This window comes from Chelonoidis abingdonii, chromosome 5 (genome assembly GCF_003597395.2).
Source record: "Chelonoidis abingdonii isolate Lonesome George chromosome 5, CheloAbing_2.0, whole genome shotgun sequence".
Taxonomy (NCBI): Eukaryota; Metazoa; Chordata; order Testudines; family Testudinidae; genus Chelonoidis; species Chelonoidis abingdonii.
In genome coordinates this window covers 2,485,232-2,498,639 of record NC_133773.1, presented here as the reverse complement: position 1 = coordinate 2,498,639, position 13,408 = coordinate 2,485,232, and the positions used below count along the sequence as shown (strand labels likewise).

At 45.7% G+C, this 13,408-nt stretch overlaps 1 pseudogene; it reads left to right on the top strand.

The window, feature by feature from the left end:
* Positions 1 to 4,779: 4,779 nt before the first annotated feature.
* The window catches only part of LOC116824850 (C-type lectin domain family 10 member A-like), an 18,613-nt pseudogene continuing 9,984 nt past the window's right edge, over positions 4,780 to 13,408 (top strand).

Below are 13,408 nucleotides of genomic sequence, written 5' to 3'. Positions count from 1 at the left end.
ACATCTCACAAGTTTCTGGCAGTGGTCTCTGCAGTATGATTTCTGGTGGGAATCGCCTCCACCCATCCAGAAAAGGAATCTACTATCACTAATATATACTGAACCCCACTTTGGGTCTTAGGCAATTTATCAGTGAAATCAACCTGTATTCTACTCCATGGCCCCACAATTTCTTGGTGCGACAAGAGTCCCAAATTCGATGATCTATTCCCATCTGCTGCACACCTTTTGCAGTTTTTAACAAAGTTTTCTATGTCCTTTTGTACCTTAGGCCATGTTCCAATTTGTTTTACCTTAAAGAGCGTTTTCTCTATTCCTTGGTGAGCTAGAGAGTGACACAGGTTAATAATCTCGTCTCTTTGAAGTTTGTCAGGTACCCACTTTACCTCTCCTTTTCTTATTCACCACATATCCACCTTGTGTATTCCAGTTTCCCCTCTTTAACCTCCTCTTTTCTGGTTTGAGCTCTAGTTAACTTCCGTAACTCCCAAAGGTTCATTTGCTGCTAATTTAGCTAAAGCATCTGCTTCATCATTCCAATATTTTTCATTCCCTTCTTATTTTTGATGACCTTTAATATGTCTTACTCTTAATTTTCCTGGGTGCCTTTTCAACCAAGCATGGATAGATTTCCAATCCTCCTTTTGGACCAAATTTTTCCCCTCAGCTGTTTCCCAGTGATTCTTTTTCCAAATCCCAATCCAGTATCACAGTCCTTGTACCACAAAATCTGAATTCATATAAACGTAAAGACAGTCTGCAACATTATTTTTCTGCTTAAGCAGAAAAATAGAGCTCTGACTTCTGCTCTCTGAGCTGAAGTCATACTCATAGAACCAGAAATAGTTTCCCCATCAACTTGTACAGCCGCATATCCCGTATATTTCTTAGAGTTCTCATGGTATGAACTACCATCTGTAAAGCAAATCTCTTTTTCTCCGAGGCTTAACACTTCATCTACTGGGGGTACTTCTTCAACTGACTTTGGTTCAGTTTCTGGAAGTAGGCATTCGTGCTTCTGTCCTTCTGTCAGGAGGGCATATGGTAACATCACTGCTGGTTTGTTATTCTCATAAGTAACATCTCTGCTAGTTAACATCAAGGGCCATTGGGCCATCCTGGTATTTGATACTCCTTTCCCCTGCAGTTTCTCTGACAAAATATACTTCAGGGGAGAGTGAGTTGTTTGTGTTATAATAGGGGCTGTGCCAGTAGTCAAAGCAAAGCTTCAATGGCCCACACGGCAGCTAAACATTCACTTTCAGAGATTCAAAACTGCTTCTCCTTAGGGGTTAATCTTCTAGCCTTGTATGCTACTGGTATTAACTTCCTGCCAATTTCCTGCATCAATATCACTGCTAGACTTTGTTAGGTTGCTGCCAACTTACTCACAAATGGCTTGCTTATCTCTGGGAATTTCAGTGTTGGAGTTAGCATCAAGGCTTGTTTTAAATTACAGAAACCATTTTCTTGTTCAGGCCCCCACTCCCATCCAACTTTCTTTTTCAGTAAACGTCAGAAGTGTCCAGTGAGAGTGGTAAAATTCCAGATGTGGTTCCTTAAATAGTTAAACTCTCCTAACATCACCCTCAATGCATGAGAATCCTCTGGCCTTGGTAAATTCATTAATATTTTCACCTTTTGTTGATCTACCTGAATTCCTTGTTCCTCTAGGGTCACCCCCAAATAATTCACTCTCCTCTGCACTAGTTGGGCTTTCTCTTTATTAGCCTTGAAACCCGTTTCCTAGATGAGTCTCAACACTTTTCTAGTCCGCTCAGTCACCTCCTCTTCAGTGTCCCCCCACACTAATATGTTATCTACATAGGAGGTGACATTCTCTCAATCCTCTCTGGATAATTGATCCAGCATTTGCACCCCATGTTGGTATGCAATAGTTGGAGTGCGGTATAGGTGATGGGGAATTCTCTTAAATAAGTACTGCTGTCCCTTAAAAGTAAACGCAAAGCAGGTCGAAAAATCTCTGACGTATCAAGTCAAATCACAATTTATATTGACAATATTTACAGCTGCCCCACTATCCAAGAGGGCATCTTTGGATCCATAATCTCCCACAATGACAGTTGTCCTAGGCCTCCCGTTTGAATCCCATCTTCATCTAGTTACCATCTCCTGCTCCTGAGGACCCATTTCCAGTGGGAAGGACTTGTCATCAGGGCTTCTCTATAGACCAGGGTTCTCTGAACCCTCAGCTTGCACAGCTGCAACCTTCTTCTGCTCCTTAAACATTTCTTCTTCCATCCTTTGCATTTCTTTGATAAGTTCATCAGTACGTCTCCCATCCCACTTATCCATATCTACTCCCCTCAATTTCAAATACCTCCAAGAGATATTCCGAATCACATCTACTCCCTTCTGGGTCTCATTTTGATTATTCCACCCTCTATCTCCTTGGGGTTTTGTCCTCTACCACTCCTCTTCTTCTCTCACGGTATCCTGATCTATAAGCACTCTCATCTGAATATGTTATTGCTTCAACAAAAGGTACTCTGAGTTTCAATCCTTCTATCTGGCTTCCCCTTTTCATCATTTGTTGGCATACTATCCAGTGCTCCAATGCATCCTTAACAGTTAACCTCTCATCCTGGGCTGCTTGGTTCACCAAATTAGTGCTTCTGGCTGCCTGTCCAAAGTATTTTTCTCTTGATCTACTGCCTGTCTAATCTCTCCAGTAGTAGCTGCCCTGACTAACCTATAAGATTCTCTCATTTTTAAAAGCAGCAAGGAATCCTGTAGCACCTTATAGACTAACAGACGTTAGTGGGTATTCACCCACGAAAGCTCATTCTCCAAAATGTCTGTTAGTCTATAAGGTGCTACAGGATTCTCTGCTGCTTTTACAGATCCAGACTAACATGGCTACCCCTCTGATACTTGACACTCATTTTTAAATTCTCTGTTCCTCCTAACTCTGTCCACTGTACTAGCCAAGTAGCTAAATTTTTCATATTCAATGGGCCTAATGACTTTACCATCAACTATAAATCTGATGAACTCACAGGCACTATTAGTGTCTGTTCTGACTGTATCTCCCTCACTGCGTCCTTAATGGTTGATCTCCGTTCTATCACTGCTACACACTTTTCTGGCTTAGGCTTTCCCGGCCAGTTTCTTATTTCTTCGCTCAACTTAGTATAAAGCCCCTCTCCAGGTTGGTCAAATTCCCTTTTCTCTTAACCCCCTCGCAGATCCTCTCCATACTAAATATCACTGGAATCCAAATCCGAATCCAAATCCCTCTCTTTTTTTTGACACACAGCCGCAACTTGCAGCTCCTGTATTTTCACTTGCTTTTTCAATGCTCCTATAGTTTTCTGGCTCCCACTGTGAGAAACGCTTGTGAGCTCCTCTTCCTTTCCGTTAGTCAAATATCAAAATAACTGTTTCATTTTTATCACTTGATGATCTAATTTATCTTTGTCTGCTTTAATCTCTTCCCAATCCATTATGCTTCTCTCCACTTCCTCATTTTGTTTCCCCATTTGTTCTGAGTTTGCATTATCTGTGCCTGCGTCACTTCCTGCTCCAAATTTTCCTGGCAAGTTTTAAAATTCTCTTGTAATGTTTGGAGCTCTGCACCTATTCCGCCCTTCCATGCAATTGCCTTTCTACCACTTGCCACAACGGCCATACTACGGTCGTTTGCTTTTTACTGGCATTTGGCTTTTACATTTGTACATCTTTCTCAAACCTGTTTTCTAAGGTATCAAATGTTACATCCGTTTCCACTGCACCTTCAACCCAAGTGCATGTCTCAAATGCAATAATCTCCTTCTCTAACAGAGGAGGGGCTTTAACTTTAGTCCACTGGGTTTCCTCTTCCACCCCTTTATTTATCTTCTTAAACTGTATTTTAAACATTATTATACTAACACCACATAGTGTCTCCCTAGACGTTTTTTCCCCCCTCACAAATCTGTTACAAATTTCACATAAGGAGTCACCCTTATTAGTCTTAAATAAGGACTCCTCCAACACTGTAAGATCCCATCTTGAAATCCAGCACTACTTAATAAATCCCCCTGCTCGGCATTCTCCACCACTTGTTAGACCTGCAATAGAGGTCTCCCTTACAGGATGGGGAGCAAGCAGATACTGGACACAGTGTTGGTATATAATACTCTAAATACTCTCTATTGATAACAAAACAGACCTTACTCACTCCACATTCACACCCAAAAATTACTATACCAGAGTCCAAAGGTGAGAATGGTCCCAATTGCCAATTTAGGTTCCTTCCATCAGGATAAGATCATAAGATGCTGGGAGCCGGCAAAGCCACATCCGTATCCACACTGGACTCTGGATCAATAAACACCCTGATCTGCAGAAATCACAAGCAACTGTTTATGGTCCATTCAGTCATGTCATGGGTTCTTTGCCTTTGTTTACTAGCCTTCTAGCCACACAATTCCAAAGAGATAATCCTGGGCAGGCCGCCATGACCCAAGGCATGCCATTTCCCAAAATTCTTATACAATTTTATATCGGTCCAGCTGGTGTTATTTCCTTGTCTGATGATTTTCTGTATTTTTCTTGGAACATAAGATTGTTTTTGCACAAAAAGTTCTAATAGTCCTTGAACTTGAGTCTATGCTTCGGATGCATCATTCATACCAGGACTCAATGATATATATCCCAACAACTCTATGATTCTGCACTGACATGGAGAGGAAATGATTGGGCCAAGGTCCCTGACCTGACAATTGTGACAATGGGAAGTGTGACCACAGGCGTCTGTTCCCCCAGAAAAGCATGATGACGGCTCCTATCCATATAAACGGCACCGACGAGAGGAGCAGAACAAAGACATCCACAGCCATGCATCTGGACTGCTCCTACCACAAATGGGACAACTCAGAGTAGTGCGCCTGGGAGAGGCGGTAAAGGTGAGCTGGCCTGAGGAAGGCTGGGCTTGTGATTCAGGAGCTGCCCTGGGAGTCAGGAGGCTTGGGTCCGATTCCTGGCTTTGCTAATTTGAGGTTGGCCTGTGCCAACAACCAGGATAGTCTCTCTCTCTTTCATCCCAGGGTCACTCGAGTGCTTTCAGTGTTACTATTGCAGGGACAAAACTGGTCCTGTGAGCCTGCCCATATCTTCCCACTAGAGCCTGAGAGGATTCTCACTTTCCTTTTAATTCAGGGGCTTCTCAAACTGGGCGTCACACTCACCCCGCCCTCCCCATATTTCCAAAAGAGAGAGTGATTCCCAACATGGAAAATGGAACACAGGGAAGTCTGTGAACTACCTCATGGTATTTACCTTACGGTGAATCCCTCCCTTCCCCTTGTCCAGTCATCATCTCTTCTAGGGAACCATGTTCAGTGCCTGGAGTCTCTCCCCAGAGGGAATGTTAGGAGTGGTGATCCTGCATTGAGAGATCTAACCAGTGTTGCTCCCCACAGCTCTTTGCCTCTCCAGCTCCACCCAAGGGAAGGCCAATACGATCCTGTATGTCCTGCTGGCCATTTGCATTGCAGTGGCCACAGCTCTCATCGTGGTGAACTTTGGGAAATATAAGTCTCCTGTTCGTTTCTACCTCGGCCTCTGTCATGGTATAATTCCCAAATCTGGACCTTAGCGTCCAAAAGATTGGGTACCAGCATGAAAGCCTCTAAGCTTAATTACCAGCTTAGATCTGATAGGCTGCCACCAACCAGGAATTCCAGTGCCTGGTACACTCTGGTCCCCAACTCCCTGGGGACCCAAGACCATTCCCTGGTCTTAATAAAGGAAGTAACTGTTTCCCTTCCCCCAGTCTTTCCTGCCTGGGGTCTTTAGGAGTTACCTCACTTCAACTACGTGAACACAACCACCGAGAGATCAAATTTCTCTCTCCTTCACCCAGATGCAATACACTCTAAGGTCAGAGAATCTACACAAGATTCCCCCTCCGTCTTTCCCTAGCTTCTTCCCTCCTGGGACACTGTAGAGTTAAACACAGACAGCAGTTTTTCCCCTCCCCTGGCTTTCCTTTTTCTCCCACATCTTCCTGGTGGGTCAACTAGAAAAAAATCAACAGTCTTTAAAAGCAAACTTTTAATAAAAAAGAAAGCGATGTAACATTCCTCTGCCATCTAGATGGTAAGATACAGGGTTTTCAACTTATAGAAAATGAATAAACAATAGAAAAGGGATAAACAGCCTTATCCAAAAACAATACAATTTAAAGTACTTATAGCCAAATACACATAAAGACTCCACCAGCCAAATACACAGAAGCAAATACAGCAAAACAATTTAAAAGACTATACTGTTTTCCTATCCTTGTACTTACTACTTTGAAACAGAAGATTAGAGAGCTTGTAGGTATGTCTGATCTCTCTCAGACCCCCGAGAGAAGAAAAACCCACCGATCAAAGGAACCAGACCCAAACTTCCCTCCACCCAGAGTTGAAAGCATCTTGTCTCCTGATTGGTCCTCTGGTCAGCTGTTCCCTTACAGGTGAAAGAGACATTAACCCTTAGCTATCTGTTTATGACAGCCTCAGATCTCCTCTGCCAAGAGCGAGGCTGCTCTGACTATTCTGGTGGATTTTAGCAGTGGGGCACAAAACTGGGCTGAGAATGGAGGCTCAGCTATGATGTTAAATATGAAGCAGTTGCCAGTGCTATGTAACTTTCACTCACCTCTGAGTTAAGGTGACTGGATTTTCAAAGGGGTGGGATTTGTCCTTAGCATAACTCCCACTAGCTTTCCATGGAACCTGTGCTCATAAATCTCAGAAAAAGCCCACCCAAAATCAATAACCGGGCCATGTTTGTGGTGACATTTTCAAGGTTGTGAAATAGTCATACAAAAATGTTCTTTTTTCAACGATGTGCTGGGGCCAGTGCAAAGGGGTGACTGTGGATCCTGCTAGCTGAGAGGGAATGTCTGGGAGTGAGAACAATTCAACTGGGCATGGCACAATGCGCTGCCACAATTGCCTCTTCCACATTAACACACGGAGAGCTAGGACCTGAAAAATGCATTCCTTTCCTTTTTAACTTTGCAACCAGCTAACCACATGCAAATCGAGACAGGCCCCTAGTGGCAGCAGGCAGCTTTTTGCTCTGCACAGCACTCAAAGCTCTGCATTGCTCTGGGGAGGCTGAGCCTTTCCACTCTCAGCTTTGCTATGCCCCTTTGAGCTCTCCAGCCACATTCCTCACCTGTGTGTAGCAGCAGCAGCTGCACTGCACATCTTGGGGCCACTGACAGCTCAGTGTAACACAGAGCAGCCCCAACACAGCTCTACTTTGTACCAAGGACCAAGCTGATGTCCAGAATAATGAATCCTTGTGTTGAGCACAGTGCGCCTGTAGCGGAGCATCACAGCTAGCATGAAGGACTGGACATCAGAAGTCTTGGGTGGTAACTAGGAGGAAACTGCATTTACAGCAGCACAGATATCTCCAAAGATATGGGTTTCCCCGCTGATAAATTTTGCTCTGCTATCAAAAGTCTCATGTGTACAGTGTCCCAGGGTCTTACCAAAGCCCAGGTGGATCGAGATACTATAAGAAGAGATGCCAAGAGAAATCTGTCACATCACCAGGACTATCTAGGTGAGAGGATAAAGGAAATGTTTCTATCCCTTGTCAGACTTCAAGGATCTTTTTTGGTCCTTACATCTCAAGGGAGGGGAGAGTTGGGCCCACGGGGTCAGTTGCAGGGCTCATGGAAGTTGATGTAGCTCCTTGGACTTCAATGGAGCTGAGCAGACATACGTCAGCTAGGGATCTGATTACAGCTCAGACAGGGCTCCAGATTATTGGGGGGTGTGCGACAACCATGGAAGGTGGAAGCAGCTGTTAGAAGTTGTTGGATAACATTGTCCTACTCCTAAGATCACTGATTAGCCAATGAAATCTTGTTTTGATGAGGTCACTTTTCTACCAGTGTCTCACTGGCTGAGAGCGTTATCCTGCTAGGGAAGCCATAGGCATGAGTGGAATTGGTCTGCACAAGGAATAGGCACATGCCTGGGGCCCCCATAAAAATAACTACTGCTTGGGTGAGTGGGAACTGAGACCCATCTCCTCCAGGACACTCCCCTTCCTGTCTGAAAAAAGGAAGCAGGAATATGGCTAGGAGGAGGCCCCAGTCTGCCCAGAAAAGTGTGGTAGTGTGTCCCCAAACACCCAGCAAATGGACCTTCATTTCTCTGTCCCTCAGTTTCACTATCTTTGAAATGGGTCCTTTCTTGTCTATTGGTATTGTAACCATCTCTCGCTCATTGTCTGTGCAGTGCCAAAGCAAGGGTACTCAATCTCAGTTCGAGTTTGTGCAGCACCTGGCACAAAGGGGCCCTAATCTTAGGTGGGGCTTGCAGGTAGCACATTAATTTAAATCAGTAATAGCTATAAGTGAAACCCATTTACATCCTTGCAAACGACTGCGCTTCCTCCATACATTTCACACACTCCTGGATGAATGCTCCTTATCCAGGGCTCCTCAGTGGTCAAGTTTGTGGGTGGGGCAGCATGAGCTTCTGTGTTGTTATTTAAATTGGAAACTTCCCATTCTCTCATTTTCCTTTTAGAATTGAAGCTGTCCAAAGAATTCAAAGTGTTTAACAATCGACTTCTTAATGGTATGTTCTGCTGATGTTTCTCAAGAGGTTGGGCATAAACGGTTCCCTTGTCACAAGATGTGTAATGAAATCCTGGGGGTTGCACATGGGTGGGGTCTGTCCTTTCAGTGCGCCCATGTACAGCAGTTCTCCTCTGCCCCCTGTCTGCAGTCTCCAAGGAGCTGGCTGGGGTTAGGCTGGGGATCGAGGAGATCCAAGCTGAGCACGTGAAAGATTAATCACATCTCCAGGACGCCATAGGTGAGAAACATCCTTTTCCTTCCAATGCCTGATCACTGCTGCTTCCTTGTACAGGATTCATGGGTCTGATCTTTCCCAGGGCCGGCCTTAGGATTTATGGTGCCCTAGGCGAGATTATTAAACTGGTGCCCCTGTGCCTGATCTGCTCTTAGCAACACAAACATAAGCTTACAGTATTGGAAAACTTGCCACATTCATGTTATTAAAACCAGTTTAACTTAATTAAGCACACTGTAATGCTGATGGACTAGCACTAAAGAAGCAGCACTAGATACGAAAAATTCTGATATGACAGAATGATGGCAAATAATAATATTTTAATTATCAAAAATTTTATTGGAAAATTTATATGGAAGAGGTATTGACAGATTTTTTTTAATTAAAAGCAATCTTCTGACTTTTGGCTGCAAATCAGTAATAATGTCATCGTAAATGACAAAGACAAAGTATCAGGTCTTGTCTCGATTGCCAAGAATAGCAAGACCAGTTAAAGGCATTCCTGACTCATTGTAGAGTGGGAGATAGTTTTTAATGAGCTTAGTTTTGAGAAACTCCGTTCTCCTGATGCTACTGTACAGGAATTGTCAGTAGAATACGGAGTGGCAATGGTCCAGCATTAGGGATATATGTCAACAAAGTTTGCAAGGTATGCTAACTGTACCATGTCCATCACCGATTTTGCACTTGTGCGCAACATTGATGACAAGCTGTAAACTCAATTCTTTCGTACCGTTTCAAGTCCATTTAAATTCAAGAACTATCAGCCATGCTTCAGACGGTCTTTAGGTTCTATGCACTTATCATTAGTTGCTCTTGTTTTTCCTCTTATCGCTGAATTTGGTTTATCGTCATAGCAAAATCCAAACTGTTGATGGTTGTAATTGCCAGGTATTAAAACCTTTCAATCAACAGCAGATGGCTTGCTTTATTCCATCACAACATTAAAAAATTCAACTTAAATTTCTTTTCTGGATCGTCTATGGGCTCATGCGCTCCTTCATCATTTAGTTTGTCGTTTTTTCCTTGAAATTCATCGTCACAATTGCACATGGAAAATTTTGGTTCTACACCGAGGCTGTCAGCTCTCTTGCTGTAACCTGTGCTTCTTGAATCGCATGTCTCTGTATTTCACTAAAAAGTATGTGTGTTGTTTAGTAAGGTAAGTGTAGAATCAAGCTGCATCAGTGGACTCTGCATTAATTTTGCTTACACTTGAGATTTAACAAGAAGTCAAACCAAGATAAACGACAGATTGTTAGCATAAACTTGAAGCTGGCATATTTCAGAGGCCAATGACTGTGCTTTCACTTTAAGGCTTTTGGATCTCTGGCTTCTTCCAAAAATTAGCAACCAATGCTTCATAAACTTCCTCAGATTGATAGAGCTTCAACTATTGTTAATTCATCTGGAGGTCTTTGGCCACCAAGTCCTGCTCAGGCCCTGCTAAGAGCCTGGGGTTCCTTGGGGGTCCACAGGGCAGCAGCAGGTGCTGGAGTGGGGCGATGGCTTGGTATCGCCAGCTGGCAATAGTGGCACGCAGCCTGGAACCCTCCAGAGCCAGAGTGAATGGGCTGGAAGACCGCTCAGGCCTGCCCGCGCATACCATCAAAAATCCAGCTCAAAACCTGGCACGCCTTTGAGCACGTATGTGCTCGTAGGTTTGCCGACCCCTGCTTTATATTTATACTTGAAGTACAGTCGAGATGAGCAGTATTACAGTTGTTGAGAGGGCTCTTAGCAGGAGTAACAGGCGTTATAGGACAAGAGTCAGTCAACATTTTTTGGTTTCTCTGATGAAAACTGGCCCCCACTCCCGTGCCTCACAACCAACGCTGTATAGCTATAATTGTCAGCAGATACTATATTCTGTTTTGGCTAATATCTGACATATATAATTCTCTCTATATCTAAAAAAAATATCTGAATTGGATTCAGGATTGTTAGCAAGATTTTTTGGCACAAAGTTGTTAAAATGACAAGTCTAAACATGGCAACACGAGGTACTGTTTTCATCATGCTTGGCTCACCGCCCAGCCTGCTGGGTCCAACTGAGGTAGAGGAGAGGAGATGGTGGACAAACCGCACGGACCCAAAATCCACCTCTTGGGGTGATCAGAGATGGCAACAGCCAAGCAGGCAGCAAACCCTCAAGTCCAGTGTGTCAACACGCCAATGGGCACCACCACCAGCCTTATGGACCATGGTGACGTTAGCCAGCACAGCATGTCCTGATCTCAGGGACAACAGGCACCCTGGAGCCACAGCAGCTCATCCTGCCCGTGCAGCTCCTCCGGGATGAGATGGATCGCTGGCAGCTGCCAGCCACTGGGGAGAAGGCACTCCAAGCTAGGGTGGCCTAGATCCAGATGTCCTGATTTGATATGAGGGCCAGTCCGATATTTGGGATTTGTCGTATATACGGCACCAAATACCGACCACCCTAGAGTGTGGACCAGACACAGGAAAGTGTTGAAAAAATCAGAGAACAGAGGATGGGCGAGGGCGGGGGTAAAAGGAGCCTATATAAGAAAAAAGACCCCAAAATTGGACTGTTCCCTATAAAATAGGACATATCTGATACTGTACCCCCAATCCCCCATCCTGATTTTTCACACAGTCTGGCTAATCCCAGCCAAGGCGCCTGTGTGAATTCCAATCCTGGCTTGCTGCGAGGAAGTGTAGATTACTTTCACTCCTCATCACTCAGCAGGCAGACAGACCTGCCCTCCACCCCCACAAAACTATCCCATGCACCTCACCCAACCCAGCCCTGACGAGGGGAAGAGAGGAGAGAAAGAGGGATGCTTTCTGGGGAAGAGGGGGGTGCTCCATGGGGCGGGGGGGAGAAGAATGATTATGGGGGACAACAAAGGATACTGGTTCCAGAGCCACAGAGCCTGCCTCACCTCACCTCAGCCGGGGGGAAAGAGTCACACTCACAGGTGAGCTCCTTCCCCAACCCCTACCCCCTCCCCTTCCCAGAGACCCCAGCCAATCCCATTCCTCAGACTGTGCAGCATTCTGCTTTCTCTAGGAGCCCTGCTCCTACATGCTCTACTGCTTCCCGTCTGTCTGGGCAGCCTGCAGAGTGGTGCCCCCAGGCAGAGTGAGGCCCTGCGCATTTGCCTACTTTGCCTATGCCTAAGGACGGCCCTGATCTTTCCCTGTGGAGGTCAAGCTGAAATGGAAGGCGAGAAGGAGGATGAGAAAGGGGAAGTGTGATGACGGAGCAGGGAGCCCCACATGGATAATCCCATTTTAGTTTGGGAACAGCTGCATCCTGCTCCCATGGGCCTCCCCAGGTTGTATCCTGAACCCAGTTTATGATGCAGCAGCACAGCAGCCAGCAAACAGAGCTGCTAACAGGGGAGTTTCAGAGGGAGTTCTGTTGGAGGAGCAGGTTTTTGTAGTCTGTGGATTGTATTGTGTAGTTTGTGTGTGTGGAGGCTGCTGGGGCTGTGTGCTGAGAGAGCGTCTGAGCCCTGATCAGCCCTGATCAGGGGGTGAGGCTTACCTGATTAGGGGTCCTATAAAGGTAGCCAGCCAGTCAGGCAGCGGCACAGCAGCCAGCAAACAGAGCTGCTAACAGCGGAGTTTCCAGGGGGAGTTTGCAGGGGAGACCAAGGCAGAGGAACCAACAAGCCAGAGAAGAGAGTGGACGGTGGGGTGCCAGCAGGCCGGTGCCTGCAGGGGTTCATGGTGCAGTGTGTGGCCTGGACTGCCAGGTCCAAGGTGAGGAGGCCATGACTGATATAGCGGTAACAGCAAATGAGACAATGAGGATGATTGGATGTGGAAGCTGCGGCATCTACATGATCCTGGAGGGGCCACCTGAAAAGGGTTACATCTGCATGAGGTGCCGCCTGATAGAGCTGTTGGAGGAAAAGATCCGAGGCCTGGCGATGCAGGTGGAAACGTCGGTTGAGTTTAGAAGGGGGTTCGAGGAGATGATGGAACACAGACATGAGGGGGCCGAAGGGATAAGCACAGACATGCAAATGGAAGCAGGACCAAAGAACTCTGAGGAGGGGCTGCTGGGTGAGGAAAGTGGACGGTGGAGAAATGTGACTAGGAGAACCAGGCAAAGGAAAAGAAGAGCCAGTGAAGGAGAAATAGAACTCAGGAACAGATTTGCAAGGTTGGAAAATGAAGAATGGGCACAGCAGGAGGTCACTGAAGGAGAGAGGGCACGGAAAAAGAGAAGAGCAGCTAGTCCTGCAGAAGGAGGGGAGGAGTCAATGGAGGGAAGATCAAATATGAGCCCCAGGAGGATTGCAAGTGTCAATAGGAATCGAGGAGACTTGCAGCCAGTGAGAGCAGGGGATGGACCAGAGAATCACATTGTCACCAGGAAAAGACAGGTCTACGTGATTGGAGACTCCATACTGAGAAGAATAGACAGGCCTGTAACTAGACCTGATCGGGAGAACAGAAGGGTGTGCTGTCTGCCGGGTGCTAAGATACAGGATGTGGACCTGAGGCTGAGAAGGATCCTAGCGGGAGCGGGAAAGAATCCGTTGATTGTCCTTCATGTGGGAACGAATGATACGGCTAGTTACTCGCTGGAC